The 27813-nt window shown below is 37.6% G+C and overlaps 1 long non-coding RNA gene across 1 annotated transcript in view; it reads right to left on the reverse strand.

Annotated features, from left to right (window-relative positions):
* Nucleotides 1-27813, reverse strand: part of LOC111098743 — a 48380-nt gene that overhangs the window by 7264 nt on the left and 13303 nt on the right. Inside the window, exons 2-3 of the long non-coding RNA XR_005369164.1 lie at nt 15648-15714; nt 1248-1339 (exon numbers count right to left, since the gene is read on the reverse strand). This is a non-coding gene — a long non-coding RNA (uncharacterized LOC111098743). The remainder of the gene's footprint in view (nt 1-1247; nt 1340-15647; nt 15715-27813) is intronic.

Raw genomic sequence — 27813 nt, forward strand, 5'->3', positions numbered from 1 at the left:
CTCCAACTGTAATTTTTCACACAGCTGTGATAAAAGAACAATAAAAGTGATAAGGCATAACAATTCCTGAGTAAACACACATATAAAATGAAGTGGAAGTTCAGATCTAAAGTGTTTTGTCTTCCCCATTGACTCTAAACAGACCATGGCTGGTGCTTTAATTTTTTTAACAGCTATCAATTTTGTTCACTTGTACAATTTAATAGATGCTAGCATTTTCCCAAAAAATGTGTTGCATTAAGAGATAGTCTCCCTTGGCCTGTGCATTTGACATCTTGTCACTTTATAACATTATATGCTTTTGAATAGATACCCTATCTATTGTCTCTTGATAGGAAAAAAATAGCAAAAGCAGTACCAATGAATCTTTCCTATGGGGGAAAAAAACCAACACACTTCATTGTCTTAGAAATCATGTGATTCTATCCCTGGGTCTTAAAAATCGGAGTCATTCCCAAGGTAATAGAACACTTCTTTAATCATTAGAACAAATGGATGTTTGTCCAACAGTAAGAACAATTATTTTCTAAAATAGAAATACACCTTCGAGAATGTTCTTGGGGCAAATAAATAATTTTTAAAGCACTGAAATGATAAAATATACTTAGGAAAAAAAAGAAGAACATATATTTTCATAAATATTCATCACTATTTCTGTAGAATAATCTGTGACCTTTGGAACAAGACCTGATTAAAGAACATAGATAAATCCCAAACTGATGATTCTTCCCTTAGGGCAAACAGCTACTCTCCTACCCACCTTAAGTTTGTGAACTATTACAACCAGTAGCCATAAAACACATGGTAACTTCTGGCTCACATTTTCTAATTGTCTTTACCCTTGTCTTGGGACACAATATTCCCTCCCTTCCTTCCTTTTTGAGTTTCTTTCTTTCTTTCTTTCTTTCTTTCTTTCTTCTTTCTTCTTCCTTCTTTCTTTCTTTTCTCTCTCTCTCTCTCTCTCTTTCTTTATTTCTTTCTTTCTTGCAAACATATATCAAGCACCTCCCATGGGTAAGGGAGCTGTAGAGACCTAAGACGTTGTGGCAGAGCTACTTGTTCACCAAGGATCTGTGTTCCTACCCCATAGGGTCTAGGGAAATGTCTTCTAGCTAGATGTTTTATTTCCTGGTATTTCTTAGCATCTAACTATGGTCAGGTGACTATAGAATGTAAACAGAAGAGAAGTGAACTCTTCTGTGCCAACCTAGTTAAGAAGCATATATGGCCTCTCTATGCTCTCTTACCTTAGATGGCATCCTCGGAAGCCACATGCTGAAGACGGCAGTACCCCAAGATGGAAAGAGTCTGGCTGCTCCATCACCATATAGAAGGATACCTGTCAGGGACCACACTGAAGTGTTATCAAGAGTGAGAAAAAAAATCAGTTATATTCAACTGTTTTGATGTCGGGATTCATCTGTTATGATAATTGACACAATTTTATATAAGAATCTTGTCTACAGGATAAGAGATGTAACTACTTCAAATCTTTTTAGAGACAAAATCAGATATATTTATATGAGATAACAGCGTAAGGCAAGCAATTGAAAATTATAGTTTAGAATATCATCAACACATGAAAATTAAGAGATCTGGTTTTCAAAGGAGGATGGGATCACTTAAATCTGGAGTTACTGGAAAAGGCCTCACAGAGAAAGAGCCCTTTTAACTTGATTTCAAAGGATGGGTAGCAGTGTGACAAGTAAGAAAGTTCAAAGGCATTTTAGGCAGAAGGAACTGTATGATCAAGCAGGGAGGAAGTAAAGTGCAATGATTTAGAAATAGTGAGTTGTCTGCATAAAGGATTATGGCTTGCACAAAAGTAACCATAAAGTGGTTAAACAGAACCTCCTAGGTTGGTATAGCTCAGCACTTATTGATAATCTGACATATGAATTATAAAGCTAAAAACCCAAGAGCTACATCTCTCTTGCCATTGTCGATAATGAAAGAGCAATACAGGGACATTGAAGATCTGAGAGGTCACAGAACAGAGAGGGAAAAAGCACATTTCCAACAAGCTCCAGTGTGAAAAAGGAAATAATTCCTCCAGGAGTTGACATTTCTCAAAAAGCATGATTAAAGAGACAGAGAACTTCCAGTCCCAAAAATGCATTGATTGTGAAGTTGTCAGCAAAAACAGGTCAAATAAGGCTACATCAAGTAAATACAGAGCCTCCTTCAACTTTATGAATGAGAACAAAAACTCTGATCCTAATTTCCAAAGATCTCATAAATAAGCATTCTTTCAAAGACCAACAGGGCTCACAAAGGGTGGCCAGGAAAGCTAAATAATAATAACAGAAGGGGCCAATATAGCCAAGGAGTTCCCCAGCCTTAGTTAGAAGGGACTAAAAAATTAAGACCAGAACCCCACAATCCAATAATTATTCTTAAATATTCCTTTATGCTTAAGTTGGTAGTGGAGAAAACTATGAATGATTTTTATTCCATAGCATAAATACACTTATTTTTTAAATGATTCTTTGGGGAGGTCTTTAATTGACAAACCATGGATTATTCATAAATGAAGTTTATCTAGAAAATACATCAGTATGATATTTTAGTTTATATGTAGAGTTGCCCATTTATAGGCAAATGTCCATTGGCAAATAATTCTGTTAGAGAGCAAAAGGCCGGATAGGTCATGCCCATAAAGAAGAAAAAATATTCTCCTTTCTTCAAGCCCCATCTCTGGCAAAGGTACATCAGAGACCTATTACTATAGATGGAATATTTGTGTCCCCTCCAAAATTCTTATGTTGAAACCCTGCCTACCATGTGATGTTATTAGGAGGTAGGGCTTTGGGGAGGTAATTATGATTAGATGAGGTGATGAAGAAGAAGCCCCGGTGAATGGGAAACCCTCAGCAGAGTCAGAAGAGAATTAGCTTCTAATCTCTGCTCTGTACATGTGAGGATACAATGTAAAGTTGGCAGTCTGCAGCCTGGAAGAGAGCTCTCACCAGAACTCGACCATGCTGTCACCCTGATCTCAGACTTCCATTCTCAACAATTGTGAGAAATACATTTCTGTTGTTTACAAGCCACCTAGTCTTTGGAATTTTGTTATAGCAGCTACTGTGGACTAAGGCACGTACAAAAATAAACTAGTTTCTACTGCCTCCTTTTTGGAAGTTTGAATCACATCAGAGTCTAATTCTATAAAAAGAAAAATGTTTCCTCGCTTTGTTTGCCTGCTTAAAGACATCCATAGTTTTCACATCTTTTTTTGCAAACATTAGGTGTCCTGGTGTTCTGTGTTGTTCGTTCAGCTTCTCTTGGGCTAGGTTGAAGAAATCAGAGGCTCACTTCCAAGACTACTGTGTGGAAAAACTGAAGAGAAGATGTGGAGTGAGCAAAGGAAGCAGCCTTCACAGTTTCCCCCAACAGCTTAGCAGTAGCTTTGTGTGCCTGGGACTAACTGTGCCAACCTGGATTCTTCCTGCCAAATGCCTCCTTTCCCAGCGTCCCCACTTCTTTTGTTATTGTCTTGCTTCTTCCCACCCTGTGCTACAATAACTCACAAGAAGGAAGTTGGGGATAAATGTATTTATGCTTTAAAAAGAAATTTCCATTTAAATTGATGCAAACGTCAAGGGAAGACAAAAATATCCCCTTCCTACACAGATCAGTAGTTCTTTCTCCTCTTGACATATTCTCCCAAAAAATCTAAAATATATAAGGCTGAAGATTCTTGTGGATACAAAGAAAGGAAGGATACATACCCTGAGCATGAAAAAGAAAAATGATTCTCTGAAGCCTTAATTCTTTCTCTTTTTTTGAAATTTAATTCTTTCTAAAATGGAAAACTAGCACAATGCATTTTCTTAAGAATATTTTCCATTAAAAAACAATAGCAATTTAACTCAAAGATCTAAACCCGAATAGAATTTTCTCTTTGATAATCTCTTACTCTGTACGCTTCCCTGGGTCTTCTCTACTTTTTGAACCACTTTCCTCCCGGTCATCCTCCATAGAGTCATAAGAATGGGCTACCTAAAAATATAACCTTCACAGAACCACTCCCTAGTTAAATTAGTTCAACAGCTCCCCAATGCCAGCTTTAGAAAACCATACAACTCATTACATAACCTCTTTCCTTCTTACTTTTTTTTATTTCCTTTTCAATGCACCAACCTCAACTCTATCTCTCCTACCTCCTCACACTCCAGCAGTAATGACTTACTTTGATTCATATTCACATACCATACTGTTCATGCTTCCCTCCTCCATTATTTTCAGCATCCTGTTTGCTTAGAGTAGGATGGGCCTTTCTTCCTTTGTTCACTTGGTGAGCTCCCATTCACCTTCCAAATCCTTTGTATCAGGCAGGGTTCACTGTGGGAAGTAGAAGCCACTCTGGATATGTCAGACAGGAAGGCACTTAATGCAGGGAATGAAATACCAACAACTGACTGTTGAAAGGACTAGAGGAACACAAGTCAGGGGCCACCAATAAGCTTTCAGGTCACAACATGGCAGGCATAATCCAGAACTTGGAAGCTGCTGCTGACAGTCAGAGGTCAGAAAGCTACAAGTACTGCCAATGACACAGCTGCCCCCACAGCCAAGGTTGATGACTTGACAGTGAAATAAGGAGTCTGTCACTGTAAGAAAAAAGAATGTTTGCAGGATCCTTCTACCTCAGCTGCCATCACTGCTGAAGGAAAAATGACTATTCCGCCCTGCTTTGCAAATTTTGCTCTAGAGTACCTCATGATAGTTTTTAGCCTTCAAACTCCTGTAAAGATATAGGGTCTTTGAAGAGGAGAAAATAGGTACTGAGTGTCGACAGATGATCTTGGGCATCATATCTTCTGTTAAGCCCTTTTCTGGACTTTCTACCCCCAAAGAGTCTTAGTTAATCATTCCCTCCACTGTATCACCTCTGTTCTTGAACAAGCACATCCTCCTATTATCTCAGTAGTCCCACCATCCTACTCTAAGCATATCTGAGGATATATGTATATAGTTCATATATTACAAACCCCTGATTATTATTTCATTCTTCTTCTTAAAATCCCACTTCTCAGCATAGTCTCTGACATGTACTATGCCAGGCACACTTTATTTTGCCAATTATTATTATTAAGTAGCACTTTCGTGTACAAAAATAGTAACTTTGATAAGAAAAAATTTCAGTTTCAATCTCCTCTTTCAGTAGGTTCAGAGAATATCAAGTTGGAAAATAGTCATGCTCACAGCATGACTATTGAGATTTCAGTCAATTCTCCTTTTCTTAGAAGAATACTATCTTCGGATATTATTCAATTAAAATGTGAATTTGAGAATTCCTTGGTTCTAGTAGATATTCTACTCACTGTACTCTCCAGTGATCAATTTACTCTCCCCAGTAGAGAATAGAAAACCAAGCATTTTAGCGCACTTATTTAAATCATAGTTCATTTATGCATTGTGTTAAATAACCCCTGGGCATACTTATAAGCCTCACAAGTTAAAACACAGCAAGCAATTTGAATTTATACTCTAATATAGACTAAGTATCAAAGCAATGTTCAAATAAAATTCAGAATATAGTTTTTGCTCCACTCACAATAATTTCTTATTAGAGTGTGATGGCTAAAGAAGAACGTCAACTACCTCTTCACATCTCTGGAATGGGGCTGATCTACTTTTACAATGTAGTGCAGGTGTTAGTCCTATGATTCTAAACCATCAAGTCAAATACTTAAAAGAAAAAAAATGCCTGGAGAAATATAATATTCCTTTGTACTCCATGCAAATACCTATTTGTCCCCTGGAGACTCAGTGAGAGGGAAAAGTAAGATACAACAAAACTTGCAATGATTTTTAAAATACTAAGCTAAAATGTTTTCTGTAAAATTACACCACATGCTAAGAGAATGGTATATAGCTAAAGATGAATTTACCTTTAAGTTTTACTTAAATTCAGTTATAAAAATCAAAGTAAGATTAGACTACTCTCGAGAAAAATTAAGATCAAGCACTGCAGTTATCAGTAAAGAAATTAATTGCAGGGGATATAACCTTTATCATTAGCTCTCAGGTACTCTTTAGTGTTTCTCTTGACCTTTACAAATGAAGGAACTGAGGTAACTAGAACATACGCTGAGAATATCAAAGAAGCAAAATTCATCCATGTTGTGGACTAAATGTTTATGTCTTCCTAAGCCTCATATGTTGAAACCCTAACCCCCAGCATAGCTGTATTTGGAGATGGCAACATTAAGGAAGTAATTAAGGTTAAATGAGGTCATGGAGTGGTGAGGTGGGGATAGGGAAAAGCTGATCAGATAGGATCTGTGTCCTTATGAGGAGAGACACCAGGAACTCTGTTTCTTCTCATATCACAAAGGGGAGGCCATATGAGGATCAGTGAGAAGGCAGCCATCTATAAGCCAGGAAGAGAGCCTGCATCAGAAATAACTTATGCTGGCACCATGATCTTAGACTTCTCACCTCCAGAACTGTGATGAAATACATTTCTGTTGTCTCATCCTCCCAGTCTGTGGTATTCTGTTTTGACTACCAATAAGGACTAGTCTCAGATCTCAGCTATGACCCAAGGTCAAAAACTCAAAATTCAGAAATACCTTTAAATAATCATAAGTATTGTTCTGGTTATGAAGCTCTTATGGCCCAGCTCCAAATCTATCATTCTATACTCTGGTGATTATAAGGCCAAGATGCTGAAAACTAACTTTGTCCTTTGTCAGCTTGCTCCCTGTCAGGTGCATCCAGTAGTACACTTTGGGAGGAGACTGGGGTGCAGGAGAAGAGGAGAGGAAATTATTCCTTTCTGTTCCTATTTTTGTTGTCTAGCACTGGCCCTTCAGCTGCCATTGGCATTCCTAGAACTGGCTTCATTGTACACTTCACAGAAAACCTGCAGTAGCCAGGTGATGACTTCTCTTCAGTAATCTGAGGCCCAGTTTACAGAGTATGTACTCATAGCTTCTGAAAATCCTATCTTCTTTTTTTGTCCCCCTAGCCTTAGGAATGTAGCTACTTTCTACATTGTATTATTACTGAGCTTCCCCATTTTACTCTTTCAGTTTTATTTAACCAGTTCCCTAGATTGAATTCCCTTTGTTGAAATACCCAGTGTGGTTTCTGGTTTCTTGACTCATGATTTTTAAATTTTAGGAAGAAGCACTCAAGTAAAACCTATTTCACATTCCAACTAGATTATTCACAATCAAAAGCTATCTCAAGCACAAATTACATACATAAAAGACTACTTTCCTTTAGATCACTTTTGCCTATACGGTACAAGTAAGCATAGTTTTAGGGTTTGGCTACATGAAAATGGAATTATACCGTATACTTTGTTCTGCACATGAAGCAGGTAACTGCAGCAATGATTCTGAAAAGTTAGAGTAAAGTAAAGGAAATCTTTACTCTGTGTTTGACATTGGCTAGGTTTTTATACTGAGCATTTTACTTTTGCAATTAATTTTTTAAACTTTGCACTGTTGAATCAGTTTTCTGTTTTCTTGCAGGATTATTTAGGATTGCCAGCACTGTCATGTCAATTGCCTGTGGCACAAGGTAGACAGATATTAACTTACCAATACTGGCCTCAAGCTTCCGCCCTCTAAATGGTGAAAATAATGAACTATTATGGTTTAAGCCATGCAGCTGTCTGGTCCAGGTCTTCTTCGTCTTGAATGTTCATACCATCATAACTGTAACACACACATGCTTATGCTTTGACCCACATAGTGCAGAACACAGGGCTCATCTTTACAGAATACAACTCATGTAAACACAAGTGATTTCAAATGAAAATAACAGATTTTTGAAAGATTTTTTTATTTATTCACAGAGACAGAGAGAGAGAGAGAGAGAGAGGCAGAGAAACAGGCAGAGAGAGAAGCAGGCTCCATGCAGGGAGCCCAATGTGGGGCTTGATCCCAGGACTCCGGGATCACGCCCTGAGCCCAACCGCTTAACCGCTGAGCTACCCAGGCATCGCAGATATTTTATTTGTATTTCTCAAATGTGGTGGAAAAAAAAAGATAGTCTTAGCAACACCTTGTTTTATCACCATTTTCCTCTTCCACTTCTGCTCTCATGTAATAATTATGCTCCCAACCTACTCTTGCCCTAAAACAAAGCTTTTTTCCCTTTCCCTTTTTCCCCCCAATTCTCTATCACAAAATATCAAATACTGACCTGTCAACATAACCCACTGTGAAAAGCCTAAAAGGGGAGGAGATAGAGCAGGTCAAGCCACAGGCTTTGTAAGCATGAAGGAGAAATTCAAGGAACTTATCCATAACTTACATCCTTCCATGCTCATTAACACTCTGTAGACTGCATGCCGCTAAAACTCTCTGCCTCTGTAGATTGAAGGCTCCAAAGGTATCTATGCTTTATAATCATGATATCCTTTCTACAACGTTTTTCTAGCACTAACAAGATAGAATGGAGATTGTAAACTTATTTTTGTGAAGAAAGTTACATCTGGTTAGAGTAGTAGCTTCCACTGTGTGGATACCTCCATGTAGCACCATACCATCTTCTGCCACCTTTCCAGGCATGGAGTCCCTAAAGATATTATTGTTTATTCACTTCACACTCTGCTTCCTGTGAAGTGTCACATAAACCCAAATACATACAGACTTAAAAATGAGGAGACAGAATTATAATTCATATCTATCGACAAATTCATGAAATACATCGGAAATATATTTGTGCTCAGTTTCACTAAAAAATATTCCCTGTCTACCTTTCACTAAATCACATATCTGAAGTATCTAAAATATATTCAATATGAGGAACATAGTGCTCATACTACTATTAAGTAGTCACTAGTTTCTTGCTTAAAATATAAGGTAAAGTATATGAAACTTACTGTATGGTAGAAATAGTAAAATTCATAGTTGAGCAGAAATAAGCAACATAATTCCCAAGACAAATGAACATGTCAAACAACCAGGGAAAAAGGGAGAAAAATTATTACAGCAAGAAAAGGAGAGAAATAGCTGAGACTAAAATGTTCTAGCAAAGGCAGCTAGGAATAATAAAGAGAAAAAGGGTCTAATGTTAATGAATCCATCTGCCCATCCCGGCTAGCATCGCCAGAATAGAAGTTTTAATAGCTTTTTTGGCATTTGCCATTGACCTTATACCAAAGTACCAGTGGAAAGCTCGTGTCCCAAAACAGGTAAGAAATAATCATTTGTATAGAAATCTAAACCATTACAGTCTATTACATCATCTCCAAATTCTGATACTCAATCTCTCCTCTTAAGAAAGAAAAACAAAACACATTATAGCTCCTTTCGATAATTGCATACATTGGGCCATTTTTTTTCTTTTCTTTCCTTTTTTGCTTTGCTTTAATGTGGAAGCCCCTCACCAAAAGTTAATCATAGGACATCGTCCAGCTATATTTTAGTTCTCTCTGAAGAGATGAATAGCCACCCCATAATAAAGCTTGTTCAAGGCCTAGCAATCACTACAAATGCTATGGCATCGTTTGGAAGGTCGCCCCAACTCTTATCACTGCTCACAGACAGCGATAAAGTACAAAAACACTGCTATCTGAGTAATAGCTAGTTACCTCATCACTCTTTCCTGCAGAATGTTGTCCTTCGTCAGTGTCAGTCCCAGATCAATCGGTTAGAATACAGCCCCAGTTACAAGCCCCCTTTTGCCTTCCACTTCACTTGGCTTCCGTTTCAATTACAACTCTTCTGTTCGTTTGCTTCTCAGCCTCAACTTGCAAGAAAAGAACTGCAAAGATCAATTGGAAACTTCAACTTATGCACAACTACTTGGAAATCATTTCTTTGATATTGACGCGGTGTCACTGAAAATGGCAGTGAAAAATACTACTTACTTGTGGGAAAAAAAAAAGAAATACTCTCAAGACCTATGTTCAAGTACAATAGAAAGGCTGAATGACTGAAAATTCTTTTGTAGATAACCTGAGGGATAGTAGAAGAATACTAATAAAACGGGCCTTAGAAAAATGTTAGCCTAATAACCACAGCACTCTCTCACTATGCATGAGTATGAAGCTCTTATTTTTAAAAAGGAAAATGAAAGGACTGAGAGGTTATTAATAATATAGCCAGGAATAGGCAATAATAGAAATTTAACAAATCAAAGGTAAATCCAGGTCTTCAAATCCATTCCAGACAATCACCACAAATTGATTAAGAAGATATCACAAAAGTTCTAGAGCCATGTCAGAGGGACAGAAAAAAAGGATATCCCATGGCCTAATTACCACTTTCTCAAAATCCCTTGCTTGCCTCCTACTAAAACCTATGCCACAACTTGCCATCAGTTTTATCCCCTGGGAACTGATTTTGACTCAACTAAATTTTATACAGAAGCCTCCTGAAAACTGATACCAGGGAAGAACACCATCTCTCTTGGGTTTTTATTCATTCTGTGTGATGCCAAACAAGAAACAGCAATATTGAGCCCAGGACACTCCAGTGAGGATGAGGAAACATTGCAATTGACCCTAATACTATAGCAGGCAACTTTTTGAAATCTGAAGTTTGTTCCTTCATTTTTTTTTTCTCCTTTCTCTTCCCCATCTCAAAGAGACTGTGCTTCCTTGCCTTAGGGAAGATATGTACCATGGATTCTTTAAAGAAAGTAGGACCAACAAAGCCAAGAGAAATTTGAAGGAAGGGGTAGAAGTGTCTCTGAAACTGGAGATGCCTGGATGGCTTAGTGGTTGAGCATCTGCCTTTGGCTCAGATTGTGATCTCGGGGTCCTGGAATCGAGTCCTACATCGGGCTCTCCACAGGGAGTCTCTTTCTCCCTCTGCCTATGTCTCTGCCTCTCTCTCTCTCTCTGTGTCTCTCATGAATAGATGAATAAAATCTCAAAAAAAAAAAAAAAAGAACTTTCTCTGGAACTAACAAAAACAGTCCTCCAAACAGGGGGAGAAAAAGAAGTCTATGGATGCCAACAGAGATGGAAAACTTGTTCACTGGTCACTAAACATGTAGCAGAACCTCAGAAAGACAGGCCAATTGTTAAAGGCTGTGAGGGAAGTTGCCTTATCCAAAAATGTGCTCCGAGGGTGACACTGAAGCAGTGGAGAAGTGGGTGGAAAGGCCAGGGTAGATGAGGATAACAGGTCCTCCATCACACACAAGGTGAGAAGCTAATGTGGTCACAGCTATCCTTTACAATGCCTTTAGTTGCCCATTAGGTACAGCCTACAAATGTAATCTCTCAGTAAATCCAAATCAGCCAGGTTTCTTCCTACATTGGCACAGATTCTCCCACTAAGACCCCTGGCTTGTGGTAAGGAGTGATGCTGTACAAAAAAGCACCCCTCAGAAGCACACTCGCCTCAACTAGATGCTCACACTTGGGAGCTGAAACTGGATGACAGAGCAGTAGGGGCATGGCTCCCACGCCAGGTTCCCTCCCAGGCTGGCTTCCTTGAGGTCCTTAGTGCTAAGGGAGGCTCCCTGAGTGGTTTTTTCCACTTTTCACCAACAACAGAGAGTTGAATCTCACTGAACTACATGAAAAGAATAAAACAGATTAAAAAATGAATATGGTAAGCAAGAACCTCTGTGGGAACAAGGTTTCATTTGATAACCCATGTTTTTACTTGTTTATCATGTTGGTAGGCAGAATCATGGGGTAAGTTTTTGGGTAGAAAGTAGAAAACAGAGCTGAGAATTTGGAAGTGATTACTTCTGAAAGGTAGAGTATGTTTTGTTAAGAAGGGAATAAGCTTTTGAGTGAAATTAATGTTAGGTAAAATGGTAGATCCCAGTTTGTGCACTATGTGCAAATTACTGAATCTCTTTGCTCCTCACTTACCTTATCTGTGAAAAGGAAATAATGTGAGGGAGGGGGCAGATCGTTAATAAATTCAAAAATATACACAAACTGGGATGTCTGGGTGGCTCAGCAGTTGAGCGTCTGGACATGATCCTGCAGTCCCAGGATAGAGTCCCACATCGGGCTTCCTGCATGGGGCCTGCTTCTCCCTCTGTCTATGTCTCTGCCTCTCTCTCTCTTTGTGTCTCTCATGAATAAATAAATAAAATCTTTAAAATACATATATACACAAACAGTGTGCCAGAGCCTAATTCCTAAAATAAATGGTAACTGTGGGTTGTTTTCCCCACACTACTCTCTTCTTTCCTTTGCCCCTATTCCTTATTCTTCCCTTGCCATTCTTTTTTAATTGAAATTCAGAGAACGTCATTTTAATTTTCTACTGCTTGCTGTAATGCTTGCAATGGCTTAGGCTCCATGTAAAATTTATAAAATCTTGTTATACTTTCAAATCTTTTTATATCAAAAATTTTAATTCATTTTCTTCAAAAACTTCTCAATACTTCTTAGCTGCTAGCTATAAAGCAAATAAAAGAGGGATGGAAGAAAGCAATTCAATAAAAATTGGATTTACTTTTAAAAAGGAAAGGTTTTAATCTTCCTTAATTGGCCCTTTGATATAGATAATTTTCAAGAGTGGGACATTTTATAGACTAAAAGATCATGTTAAAGTTCTTCCTCAGAGTAATCAAGATTTGGTGATCCTTTAGAAGAACAAGAATCATTAAAAACAGCCAAAGAAAGGAGTTATTAGATGTGGAAGATCAAGGTCTCCAATATACTATAATAAGCAACGCAGGCCTGCAAATTCCAGCAAGCTGAAGATAACATTTTCACTGCACATTTCTTTAAAAGAAGATAAAGAGCACTGAATCAATATATCATTGAAGAGATTATTATTTTGTACAAGCTGAAGGTTGGTGCAGGTCATTCCCACTAAAGCAAACAGAACTTGTTAATTTAATCCAACAGACTTGGCAGTGAAACCAAACAGGAATTTAATCAGCAGGAGAAGGTGGTGAGCATCTCTGGAAATTGAATGATCACTGTGCAAACAGTAAATATCATTAAGGAACAGCAAGGAAATAAAAAGGGTGCTCCTGTCATGATTTTCATTGAGTTCATCAAACATAATAAATGATTCCAAATAAGCCATTTCTAAGACTGCAACAATGACTTAATGCTGCTTGTGCCAGAAAGTTAAATTTTATCAAGTTTTCCAGTTTCTAATCTTTCTTAAATACTTTTCTTAAAAACTACAAGGTAATAAAATGAAGGATTCAGTGTTTCATATATTCCAAGTAAAGAAAGGAGCTAGCTGGCTTCTCAGTTTCTCATCTCAAACACAGAATGCTAGCTTTCTGATGCCAACTTTTCTATTGCTTTTCAGTACGGAGACTAAGAGACAAGATCTGTAAACCAACATTAGGTATTTACTTGGACAGTAATTACTTTAATCATCTTCAAAACTAAAAGCATTTTTAAAGCATGTATTTTGTTGCAGAGGATACATAAAATGTACTTATCCCCACCCCCAACCTCTGCCTCTCACCATTTCAATGAAATTACAATCAAAGCATATTCAGAATCCTTCCCACTTCCTGTTACCACAGTTTTCAACATTACTTCTCCCTCCTTTCTTTATTCCTCAATTCAGCCGCATAAAACTCTACTTTGTTTGCAAGCTCTCCTTATCTCCAATCAAGTCTCCTTGAAACCACTGTTTTAAAAACAGCCTTTTGTTCACACTGAACAGGGCATGTCAGTGTGTAGCATACCCAAAACAAAAAGATTTTCTCAATGGTGTTTTATTTTTTCCTCTCAGTATGAAAACATGGTGTTATCATTAAACAGTAAATTAATTACCCCATGGAACCTCAATAAATAAATGTCAATTGGTATTTTCCAAGAGTGACTAAAAAAATAAATCACATAATTAGTGGCAAAAAGCCACCTCTTTATTTCAAAGTCTCATGGAAGTGTTTTTGATGTTTAATTATTCACAGTAAATAGTAACAGGAGATGGAGGGAGAATGGGTCAATAGGTAATTAAAGAGAAATAGAGATTAAAGAGTAGATTTATCATGATGAGCACCAAGCAATGTATAGAATTACTGAATTGCTATACTGTATGCCTGAAACTAATATAACACCAAATGTTAGCTACACTGGAATTAAAATTAAAATTTTAACTTAAAAAAGAACAAAGTAAATCTTAAGCTTATCCTGAAACTGTAAAAGAAGCTTGTTTAGCTTCATGAAAAACTAGACCAAGAGATGAAGAGAAAAGGAAGAACAGTATTTTGTTAAGCTATTAAGAAGAAAGAAGATAAAGAGGAAAATCAGGAGCTCTATTTTACAGGTATGTACTCAGAGAAGAAATGGAAAATCTTAGCTTTCTGGAAAAAGACATTTTTCATGAATATTCTATGTTGAAAAATGGACAGTAAGATACATATTTATTTCTAGCCCAGTCTTTATTCTATCTAGAATCACATATCTCCATATTTCATCTTCCACAGAAATAGAATATTCCCTTTTTCATGTTTACAACATCTTCTCTCCACAGTTATCAAAAAGGGTGGGATATTCTGTAGAATTTTAGTTAAGAATCTAAATGCCTCTTTAAGTGTTTATGGTAGATTGTTTACAAAGAAAGCCATGATAATACTCCTAATCCTTATATGCACATCATCATCCTACACAACAAGAAATTTTGCAGCTTTACTTCTTGCCCTCTTGAAATGCTACCCTAAGATCACCATAAAGAAGCCCAGTATCATCAATTAGAAGTTAAGAGACAACATGAGGCAGAGAGGAGTTGTCCCAACTAAGACCCCTGGACAATCACCAATAACCAATGTCAATGTCAACTATCAGACATGTCAGTGAGGCCCTCTTATGCTATCCAGTCCTGTAGAAAGGCAGACTGTAGCCACATGAGTGAAACCCAGAGAGGTCAGCAAAAGGAGCATACAGCTGAGTCCAGCCCAAATTATTTACCCACAAGGGGGGAAAAAATGATTATTGTTTTGGGTGGCTTCTTACACAGTAATAATAACTGCTACATTAAAGCACCATATTTCCTAATCTCCCAATAAAATCCAGATTTTAAAAAAATCCAGATTTTAAATACTCTGTCATATTATTATATGATATGCCAAATAAAGGTCATATTTTTCATTGGAAATAGGGACCTATAGGAAAGCAAGGACTAAAATGTGTGCTCTAATGATGAATGACCTGAATGAACACTGCTCACCTTCTAATGATAAATTGTTATTATTGGTCCAGTATTAAAATAAAGTCCTTTTAATCCTGAACACAGTTAGCTCTCCTCCCAGGGATGCAAATCAAAAGGGGAGGGAGAAGAATAAAAGAAGTACCTTCTCTCTGCAGAGGTGTCATGGACACTACTCAGTGACATTTAAGTCCAATAAATTCCTTGAACATTCTTCCCCAGGGGTCATTGTCTTATGACCACTCTTTCTGCCACACATATTTATGGAAAAAGCAAAGACACATAAAAGATAAAGAAAAGAGAGGACTGAGAAAACTATAGATTGAGGGGCAAAGATGAGTAACTGTTATAATGATACACTGAACAATCTCATTTCTATAATATATTTTTTGTTTGAATTGCTTCCCAGCTAGACCTCTTTTTGGGGAGATGCTGTGTAATTTCTCTGGTTATGTGACAGAACCAGGATGAAAGAAAACTCACAAGCTCCTGTGGCTTAAAATATAATGGTTGAAAATTGGTGGGTTATTTTTAAAGTTTTTTTTTCTTCTGTTTGACAAGGAAAAGCAGAACTATACTCACCACCCCCACCACTGTCCTTCTCCAAAATAAAGGTCAAATTGCTTCTTCTCTGTTCTTGAAGACATTGCTAAAAAAAAAAAAAAAAAAAAAAATTAAATCTGATACAAACGTGTAATAAGTGCTAATATAATGGCCTAAATAACACCATCCTCCCTCTTCTTCTCTACAATGAAGACCAAAAGATCTAAAATCTCTTAAAATAAAGTACATTCAGATGCTGAAGAAACCAACTTTAAAAATCATCTATAATTGAATATCTATAATTGCAGAAACTGTCACTGTAATATCCTCTACCCCATGCAACAGTCATTTGGATTATGTGATCATTTATTTTAACTCCCACTATTTTTGGAATAGACAAAATTCAAGAATTCATACATTCAGAACCTCACTTCTAGATAGCTAATTCTACCAAAGTTAGAACTTATTTAAATATTGATTATAAATTAAAATTAAATTATTTTAAAACTTCTAGATTAATTTAGCACTGATAACACTTCTGTTCAAGTATACTAATTTATTTGAGGGGTCGGGGGGAGCTAGTATACATGCTAAAAATATGTGAAGTTTTGTTTTTGTTTTTTTTTTTAATGAGACTCAACTCTAAAAGAGGTCATAGTCAAACTTCTTAACTTTATATACAAAGAAACTAAAAGTCAGAGATTTGGAATAGCCTGGAGTAGCAGTGCTTAGTACTGGTGATGCTGGTGTAAGAATCAGGTTTCCAAGATTCCTGACCAACAACCTTCCCACTTTAGCATGCAAACTCACTCAGGAGTTTGTGTCTACTGTAGACGAGAGGTACCAGCTTCTCCTCATTCTAAATCCAGGAGCTGCCAAACCTGAGCACAGAACCTCTGTAACCCTTCAGCCACAGCCCTATCCCTGACTTATTTATTCGGACTCTCTGTGGACATCCAGTGTACTAGTAATGTTTAAAAGTGCCCAAGAGATTCTAATATATGGCCAGGGCTGAGAACCACTGAAATGGTTTTTCATCCTCACTCCCTTAAAGGGGCTTAGGCTACCATGTTAGCAGTCCCAGACTCACTTCCCAGAGGCTCTCCTTGGCCCTTTGATACCCTACACATCAAGAACCTAATTCTGAGAGCCTAGACTCGTGGAAATGAATAAATAAGAGAGGAAAGACAGTGAACATTAAAGCATATGGTCTCAGGTATATGCATTATCAATGATGCTTTCTGTAGATCCATAAGAACAAAAGGAAAAAAAAGAAAAAGAACACTCCATCTGGCTACATAAAAGTAGTATTACTTTTCGGCATTTGCTTACACAGCTAACCAAGTTTGCAATAGTATGTGTCAATTTGTTTATGGGTTGGTTTCATGACATCACCCAACCACTTCTATAAAGCCATGGTCATCTGTTCATGGGCTCATAAAATAAGAGATAATATGGTTTAGATTCTCAGACATGATGACAGTAGAGAGAAACATAGAAACATTTTTTAAAGCTTTTATTCATTTAATCATGAGAGACACAGAGAGAGAGGCAGAGACATAGGCAGAGGGAGAAGCAGGCTCCCCACAGGAAGTCTGATACTGGACTCAATTCCCAGAATCATGACCTGAGCCAAAGGCAGACACTCAACCAATGAGCCACCCAGGTACCCCTAGATAGAAAATGTTATATGAAACAAAGGTTTACATCGTTGAGAGTCCAGTTTTACCATATCACAACAACAACTGTTAGCAATCCAAAGGTACACCTACATGCATCGGCTCATCCTCAGTTCCAACCCAGTCCTCAAGGAGCAAAGCTAAAGCCAGGTTATTTTGAAGCTCAGAGGAGGAAGGATAAATTTTGTTGAAAAAAATCATAAACAATGATGATCTCCTCACCCCCTTGCACCTCTTGCTTGACTATTGCAACCATGTTAGGAAAACTGATGATTCTGTTTTGACCTTGAGCCTGCAGGTCATTCCCAGTTCCAAGGGAAGCATAAACATAGCTCGGAGAGCTGTAGTCCCACATTTCAGTCAGCCTCCTTACACAGGCAGAATTGTCTTTGGGCAAATATCAAATATTTGGCATTATAAATTCAAAATCTGAACTACCTAATCAAGAAAGGCCACATCTATGAAGTTACTCAACTCAGCTCTGTGTGGAGAATGGTCCAATACACCAGAAACAAGCATGTTCCATAAGCCTTAAATAGGACTAAAAAGGAAATGTGTCTGGTTTTATCTTAGTGTTCTAGCTTGAGGCATATTCTATAGAACTGATTGTTTTGTTTTTCTGCTTCCGTCACCAATTCTTCTCCACTACATTAAATCCCACACATGGCAAACATGAGTTAATTAAGCATTACCTTACAGAGTATTAATGTAAACGTTTCAGATGCTCCTCCTTAAACCTCTATGGCATAATTACTATTGCCCTGCAGGAGAAATTAATTTACATTGTTAACAGAAATACTTAGAAACAAACATATTTAAATGTTTAACCATCAGTTCTAAAAGAACAGGTTAAAGGAAACAATAGTTAAGTCAAAAACATTATCTAGATGATCCACAAGGTAATGTGAGAAGAGAATGTATACCTCTTGCTATTTCAGTTGTGCTGAAAGAGCCTTTTAAATAACCTCATTTGTTTTCACTCCAAGGACCCAATATGAATTTTGTCAATATCTTTCTTTACCTTCTTCCAGGCTAATCACGAATATCATCAAGAAGGCATTTCTTCCAGCTCATCAAGCTGTCTTCAATAGATTAAGACAAATTCACAAGCATCAACAACCAGAGCCAATGTAAAACTGTATCAGGGTTGAAATCCCACGGCTGCAAGTAACTTTCAGCTACTACGTTGCACATTTTCCACCTCCTATAGAATCACTTAAACCCGTGATTCTCAACTTTGGCTGCACATTGAAATCATTTGAGAAGCTTTTCAAAATTCTTCTGCCCAGCCCTAAACCCCAAGAATTCTAATTTAATTGGTCTAGAGTACAGCCTGAGGATCAAGAGTTTTAAAAGCTCTCCAGGTGATTTTAATGTGCAGCCAAGCGTCAAAGCCCATTAAAGAGGACCAAGACAAAACTTGTTGCCAAGAAAAGTTAGGTTTACTTCGTTTGCTGTAGCATGGGAGACCCTAGGAGAATCCTGGGGGCTTTTCAATACATGGGAGGTTAGGAGAGCTTCATATTGGGTGATTTTTTGAAAAGCTTGGAAAGCCGGGGACAGTTCTGGATTAGATGATGTCAAGAAATGGGAAGAGTCAGTGAGTGAATACCTCAATTATCTTCATCCAAGAGGCAGGAAGATTGGGAAACCAAAATCACTCAGAAGGCAAGGTTGTTAAAAATGAGAACTGAGTGTTAACCATTTTTGTGGTTAAAGTGTGGCCTAGTCTTTGACCTGTTCTAAACGTTGCGTATCTATGTTTCTTGGGAAACATTGTAGGCTGGTTTTTATTTTTTTAAAAGATTTTATTTTTATTTATCCATGAGAGACACAGAAAGAGAGGCAGAGACAAGGGCAGAGGGAGAAGCAGTTTCCACACAAAGAGCCTGATGTGGGACTTAAACCCAGGAATCCAGGATCACGCCCTGAGCCAAAGGCAGACGCTTAACTGCTGAGCCACCCAGGCATCCCATGTAGGCCGGTTTTTAAATAAGGCCAGTTTTCTTTTTCTCTGTTTATTTAATAGGATCTATTTTCATCTTCTCATAAGGTTGAGAGCCACGGATTTAAACAAACCCAAAAAAACTGTGAATACTGACTGTGACATCTGTCATTTTGAGTTCCAGGGTTAAAATGAGCTGATCTGGTTTATTGAGTATGTATTTGATTTCTCCTCAATTTTTTCAAGGGAAACCTTCCCAAAGATGGACTTTCCCAGATAAAACTCTTTGTTCCCATTCCTGCGATAGAATATCCCATTATGATCCCAAGTTTAATTTGCCAGAGAATACATGCTACATTCTAAAGAAAAATCTTATGTGAAATAGCTCCTTTTGAATATCATTACCATTAAAACAGTAGTTCAGCAGCAGCAAGTCATATTTCTATTCATTCTGTTCTCAACAGAAGCCACTGTTAATTTTTCACAATTACTAGCTCAGAGCTGCCTTGGTATGGCACTGCACATGAAGGTGGGTATTCTTTACAGAAAGGCTTTTGACACTATTTTGGTATTTACCTAATGCTATATTCTATAGGAAATCAGAATATTGGCAATCATTTATGCTCTAAGCCAAGAATGTATATGTGTATTCAATAGAAACTGGAGTTATTTAACTCTTCTTTGGTAATCTGGAATATCTGTTTGCTCTCTTAAGAAGCCCATGTAATCATAAACCATATTTTACTTCTCCCTGGAAATAAGGCTCTTTCACTGTTTTACATATGTCAAGACAGGAAGTCATGTTTTTATTTATAAGATCGAGAAAAAAAATAAGGGTAAGTAAGAAAATATATTAAGCTCTGATGGTATATTCACAATGCCAGTTACTCATATGGAACTCCACTCAGCCACCTGATGTCATCCATATTTTCTGCTTCTCTAAGCTACATAGAGATTAGAATAAAAGTTTTCCTCATCTCAACTGAGTTATTTCCACTGTTGGATGCTAAGGGAGCCCAGAAATGGCACCACAGTTTGCCTACTTGAGTTCTGAACCAGCCAAGAAAACCAAAAATTAAGAAAGAAATATATTAAAATCTATACAATCGAAAGAAGCCACATCACAGGTTGGGTTCTCCAAGCAGAGACACTGAAACAGAGTTTGAGTTCAAGACGTACATAAAGAATCAAAGGAAGAGGAAGAAGCAAGACTGAGCAGAGGAAAAAGTCACAGGTGAAGCAGACCTGGTCCACCCCGGCAGGAAGTTCTGGAGTAGGTATTGCCCATGAGAGTCATCTCATAGTGAGCTGAAATGTCTGAGCCTCTGATCGCTCTCCTAGCTCATTTGGTGTGGGCTGCCCTGGGAAAGGAATGACTGAGCAAGCCAGACAGCTCTTTGCTGCCAAGACAGACCTGAAGAGAACAGGCAGTTGGAGGTATTGTGCCCACCACCTTCTTCTAGCTGGACAGCAAGTGCTTCCTTAAAGGGCCCCTGCGGAGCACATATTCAGGTCCACCACAGATCAAGTTGGAGAATATGGCTAACATTCAGCAACAGTAGGTCTTTCAGTATGACACCCACCACTGTCACATCCCACCATGGGCAGTGTTAAGCAATCACAGACCTCATTTATAGAGATGCCACCACTGAAAACTTAAAACCTAGAGATACTGACCAGAATATTTAGTTTTCACCAGCAGCTGGCTCTGGTGAAAGAAGAAAAAAAGGAAGAGTCTGAGACATCTATGTTCAATTCCTGCTTCAGCATTCTCCAAAAAAGATGTCACTCCACAAGAAGGAGTGTGAGAATGGAGATATGGAGACAGGCTAGAGGAGATGCTAATGGCCCCCCTCTACTCCACCAATGGAGTCATAGAATTTGACAGTCAGTTAAAGACAGTACAGTGAGGCTTATTAACATATGTAGGTCTCTAGATAACAATAATAAGTCAAATAATAAGTTAAAACTCATGTATACAGTAATAATTTTTCTGCAGGCTTATAAATATCATTCAACTTGAAAGTTTGGAGATTGGGTAGTTGGCTTGGTTGGTTGTCTGGGAGTTGAAGTTCAAAATTTTATTCTTATTGTAGTGGTATGTAAAAGAATAGATTTAAGGGAGCATGGGTGACTCAGTGGTTGAGCTTCTGCCTTTGGCTCAGGGCATGATCCTGGGGTCCTGGAATTGAGTCCCACATCGGGCTCCCCTCAGGAAGCTTGCTTCTCCCTCTGCCTATGTCTCTGCCTCTCTCTGTGTGTCTTTCATGAATAAATAAATAGAATCTTTTAAAAAAATAGATTTACTTACCAGATCCCAAATAACATTAATGTTCTTTCAGATGCTCTGTACTCTTTTCTGGCTTAATGCAGAAGTCACAGAGGGGATTTTAATCACTCGGTGGTGAAGTGTTTGATATATGCTACAAGCGGCAACTCAGAGGCCAAACTATTTCCCTCATTCCCCTTTCAGCCACACACTCTTTGACACTAATAGCATGGTGCCATAGAAAAGAAGCTGGTTTGACAGCTGCTGAGGACAGGGAGCATCTAGGAACTCAGATCAGAGTTCCAGTAAGACTCAGAGAGCACAGGAAGCAAATGCAACCATGACACTCCCACTTGAAGTGTCAAGGGTAACTCTAGGACTAACCACAGGTGCAGATCACAAATTCTTAAAGAAGGAACGTTGAATTGTCAAAGGTTTATCAATCTTTTCTCAGCCAGCCAAAGGCAGTTTCTTTTAAGGAATTGACTAGTCCTTCCTCTATGAGGGCATGATAATGAAATGTTGCTACGATATTTCATTGGTAAATCAATGGTCAGCTGCTTAATCAGGTAAGATCTGATGTCATGAAGATTTACTAGTGGAAAGAAAATATATGACAAGCTGTTAATTTCTGCATGTGCAACTAAGACAAGACAGTCTTTTAGAACTCTTCTAAAGATCTAAAGACTACCATAAGAGCATTTCGTAAAAGTAGCCATCTAGAATATCTACCTGAAATAGAATGTACCCAAATTAAGGAAAACACAGATCTAAGTTGGATCTGCCTGAGTCTCCTATCTAACAATGTTTTCCAAAGTATAGTCCTATGACAACCTTCTATATAAACATTCTAAGTACTTGTTAAAAAGGCAGATGGCTAGACCCACCCAGTGAATATCTATGCAAGAGTCTGCATATTCAACAAGTTCTCCAGGTGATTTTAATGCACACTAGGGTTTGAGAAACCCTGTTAGAAATTTAGACTGAGGGATCCCTGGGTGGTGCAGTGGTTTAGCACCTGCCTTTGGCCCAGGGCGTGATCCTGGAGACCCAGGATCGAATCCCACGTCAGGCTCCCGGTGTATGGAGCCTGCTTCTCCCTCTGCCTCTGTGTGTGTGTGTGTGTGACTATCATAAATAAATAAAAATTTAAAAAAAGAAAGAAATTTAGACTGGAGCAAGGTCAGACCCAAAGTCCAGAAACCAAGCTCAATGGAAAAAGTTCTACAAAATTTATTGGGAACAGTATTTTTCACAAGGGAAACTACAACTCTTACCCATTCAATAAATATTTTATTGTGTTCCTGCCCATCCACACACTGTGCTAAATATAGTGGATTCAAAATAAAATGCATAGAAAATTGTAAAAGTAAGTCTAGTATCATCACACATTATAATTCCTTTCACACTGAATTCAGATCTTAGGGTATGCATATCACTGAAAATTAAAATGAAAATTAAAAAAAAAAGTACACTTCTCCTGAAGTGGAATTACTACCCTAAGGTAAGAAAAACACTAAAAAGTGTATATAGGATATGATTAAGTGAATCTAGTTCTCTCCAGGGAAAAGAGGGGTGTGGAGGGTAGACGAAGTAGAGGTGATGATTATAAAATAAAAAGATCTCTTGAAATAAGAGATCAGAGCTTAGATTTGATTCCTGTCCCAACCAGAATCGCTTCTTTCTACTACAATCAGAGAATTGATGAACTTTTGATCTGTCCTTTCTTTCTCTGGAAGCAGAGATCTAAAAGCTGTTATCAAACAGACAAGATAAAAGGATAGTATATAAAACACTGTTGATTTTCCATAAATACCCATGAACTCTGCTTTAAGAAATTCCAGATAGTAAACCTACTCTATACGTACCACCTGCTATGGTTTGAGTGTTTATGTCTCTCAAAATTCATATGTTGAGGAGTACGTGGGTAACTCAGTTGTTTAAGTGTCCAACTCTTGATTTTAGCTCAGGTCATATCTCAGAGTCGTGAGATCGAGCCCTGCATTGGGCTCCATGCTTAGCACAGCATCTGCTTGAAACTCTCTCCCTCTGCCTCGTCTGCTGGCCCTCCTTCCTCACACACACACTTGCTCTCTCATTCTCTCTCCCTCTGTCTAAAATAAGTTAATTAATGAAAAAAATCCACATGTTTAAATCCTAATGTCCAATGTGATGGTATTAGGAGGTGGGGCCTTTGGGGGGTGATTAGGTCCTGAGGGTGACACCCTCCTGACTGAGATCAGTATCTTTACCAAGGCAGCCTCAGATAGCCCCCTTCCACCACATCATGAAGACACACAATAAGGCTATTAACCAGTAAGAGGGCCCTCAATTGACCATGCTGGCACCCTGATCTTGGACTTTCTAGTCTTCAGAAATGCGAGAAATGTACATTGTTTCTAAACTACCCAGTCTTTTTTTTTTTTTAAACTACCCAGTCTTTAGTATTTTGTTATAGCATCCCAAAAAAGACTACAACACCACCACAGCTCACTAGAAAATTCCTCCTTGCATGCTAGCATAAGCTAAACTTGTTCAAGATTGAGCACCTGAAATAGATTCTATAAAGCTTTGCACAAATATGGTGATGTATGCAAAGCAACTCCTACATAATTCCATTTGACTCTCATAACTTTTGTTTATAAAAAGATTTTCAAAGTATTTGTGTATATGATTTTGTTCTGGGATCAAATTAAACCCAATTAGATGGTTTTATCAACATCTTACCAAAGTCAAAACAAAGACAAGCATAAACTGAAAAAAAAAAAAAAAACCCCACAAGAAAAAAAATATTAAATGTTAAAATTAAATGGCGAAACTAAGGCTGATTTTCCTACATGCTCTAAATGTATAATAATGAGAATGTATTACTTCATAATGAAAACATTTAAGATTAATCTTTTTGGGAGTTTCTTATAGCAATCTAATTTTTTAATTAAAAATAAATTTCAAGGTGAAGAGTCTCAATGGTCATTGTTTCTTTTTACCTTATTTCCTTTCTTCTTTCCTAAAAATGTGTTTTATCCTGCAGGCTAGAACACCTCTCTGTTCCTTCAAACATTTATAAGTTTCAACATTATTGCTATAACAAAAAATTCTAGCTTTCCTTTTTCTCTTCTTTTTTATTACAACCCCATAAATTCTAACTACAGTTGTCCACTGTACCTCCCATTATTCTCAATAATCTTGACGAACTGACTTTGAAAGCGTATTGCTTTAGCACATTAACTTTTGCCGGGGCACCTTTTTTCCACACCTGATTCTCCTACCCTGCAATTTTATATCCACTCTAACTAACAGTTTTCTAGGTAATAAATTATACATGACATCTGTCTTGTCCTAGTTTTTAAAATCCCTGTAGCCTCTTAAAAGTCTTTTTAATGTCCTCATACCCAAGTCTAGGGCACTTCTGGTACTTCCTTTATGTAATAATTTTCTGGTTGTCTTTTCTTTAATCTTTACCTTAATGCTCTACTCCATGATCTTCCTCAGCATTTTTTTCCAGTAGTTTTTTTTTCTGGGGGGGAAGAGGGGAGGGAGTGTGTTTGGGTTTTTTTTAAGCCCTTTTCTGCTTCCAAAATTCTTTGTGACTCACTCCACCAGCCTAAGGCTACTGAAATATGAACGCTTCTCATTCTCTATCAAAATTGTGATGCTTCTATCTTACTCAAAATTTAAATACAATTATAATAAACTATGACAAAATCTGTCACTCCCTATATCCAGTTCCTGCTATGTCTAAAGAGTCATTTTCACCTAGTCCCTCAGAACACTGTGTAGATTAGGACCCTTTCCACACCTTATTGTCATTTCTTGTTTTTTGAGTTTACTTTTTCCTCCTCTAAACTTTAAAATCCAAATGGAAGACAATGGGCTTTCATGCCTGTATCATCAGTTATTTAACATAGCTACTAGCACACGGCAACTGTTTAATTAATTATCTAGATAAATATACATCATAACAATACATGAATTCAGAAGCAGATATGAGAACCCAGCTATCTACTATTAAGCCACACTGAAAGAGATTTGATAAAATATAAAACAATTCCACCCTTCTCATTAAATAATTGTTGTTTTAGAAAACATAATTAAATATTATATTTTTTATTATAGTACTATCATTAAAAATTGTTTTATGTATGTCAGCACAATAGATTTTTGTTATATTAAGTAAATATATAAATATATATTTCAGATTTCTTAGTTTTTGGGGGTGTTTTTGGTTTTTTTAAAGATTTCATTTATTTATTTGAGAGAGAGATCATGAGCGAGTGGAAGGGTCAAAGGAAGAAGGAGAAACAGGCTCCCTGCTTCTATGTGGGACTCAATCTCAGGACCCTGGGATCTTGACCTGAGCCAAAGACACTTAACTGACTGAGCCACCCAGGCACTTCTCGTCTCAGTTTTATTTCTAATATGGTAGCTATTAGTAGATAATAACTCACACAAATAAAAGTCTATGGAGTTCCTCAATAATTTTTAAGACTATGAAGGCATCTTGAGACTAAAAAAAGTAAGAACTACTGTTCTAATCACCCACACAAATGTATCAATACTTCTTAGCATCTATTCAAATCCTCCCTGCCTCACTTTTCTCTGGGGACTTTAACCACTGGTTCCAGCCACCTCTACAATGACCACCTCTGTGTGGGGTCTGACTTATCTCACCAGGTGAGACCTGCTGTCACCCCTGGTGCCCTTGCCTTCACAGGGCGCCTCTCGCCTCCTAGTCAGGGATTCCCTATTTAAACTAAGGTAGTCATTTTCAAGCTATCTTTGGTGAAGAATCATTTTTTCCCCAATTCATGGCTGATTGACACTTTGTAAAATACAATACAAAAGAATTACTAGATTTCAGTTCACTAAAAGAGTGAACTGAAAAAAAAAACCCAAAAGTATACAAAAAGACAAACCCAATTGTTTTACTATTAGATTCAACAGACATAAAATTATTCAGTCAAAATGCTATAAAAGTTTCTAAGCACTTCCTTTCAATTTTTGTACTTACCACACTTTGAGTTGTGTTGCACTGAGACATAGGGACAGCCCAGGACTTGCTCAGCACCCATCCGTAATAAGCCAGAAATGCAAGAGGTGTTGGACACCTAATGGGGGGACCTTCAACCAATAGGGGATGAGAGCTGACAGATAAGGTCCTATGACAGGTCATACAAATTCTCCAATGATCCTATGGGAAGAGGCAAAAGCCACCCATAGGCAATTTTATAATTCATCCCCCTTCCTGCTTCTGCTAACCTTGTACTTCTTCTACTCCCTAGGAAGTTGCTCCCCAATAAGGCACCCAAACTTATGTCTCAAGTTATACTTTCTGGGGAGTCCAGGAAATGGAAGCCAGCATGCTCTTTGTACCTCATTGAAGCCAGGGGACAACACAGGGGTATAGGAGATCCAAAAATTCAATTACTCTCCAATTAATGCTGCACATCACTTGTGCTTTCCTCTATTTCTACCCCTCAGCCAACCCATTGCAGCTGCTGCAAATTTAATCACTCCATCTATAGTAGATCTTCCATCTCCCAAAAGTCCTGGCACCATGTTTCCTTTATCCTGACACAAACCATTCAGTCATAGACAAGGCTCATTTGATCCTTTCAATTGACTCTTAAAATTGGCTAGGGTGGTGAATAGGATATTTGCCATGATCCTTGTACATAGGTAAACTGAGAAACAAAAAGGTGAAGTGATTTTTCCATAGGTATTCAATAATTTAGTGATTGAATGGTGAACAAAGCTCAATGATTCTGTTTGGTTTTCTTTCATTTTCACATCCTTTATATTCTGACAAGAGCAGATTCGTCCAGCCAAGATGGCCAACAATCATAGTGTTATGGCTCCCATGGCTAATATTTTAACATATAAACTATAGTAAAACAGAATATGTGAGTGGAAATATCAGTCACTTGCATAAAGAGGTCATGAATCCTTAGATACTGTATTATTCTGAACATAGTTGGTACCCCATAAATATATGATAAATGAAAGAATAAATAAATGGCTAATCAATCTGAACTTGGTATTTTTACAACCTACAAGGCTTTAAAATTATTCTGCTGGAATAAAGCCACACACAGATTTCAATCATAGAGACACCTAGAATCCCCTGGACACACACACACATACACACAAAAACCCTCTGCTAACAACCAACATGACAGGTAGATTGGACTCATTTCACAGAATAACAGTATAAACATATAAAGTAAATTCCACACTAATCTCCACCAGTACATGTGCATTCATTATAAGTAAATATATCAAGGAGCCTGAAGGCTTGAGAAATGCCATCTA

The sequence above is a fragment of the Canis lupus genome, chromosome 14 (genome assembly GCF_011100685.1).
Source record: "Canis lupus familiaris isolate Mischka breed German Shepherd chromosome 14, alternate assembly UU_Cfam_GSD_1.0, whole genome shotgun sequence".
NCBI lineage: Eukaryota > Metazoa > Chordata > Mammalia > Carnivora > Canidae > Canis > Canis lupus.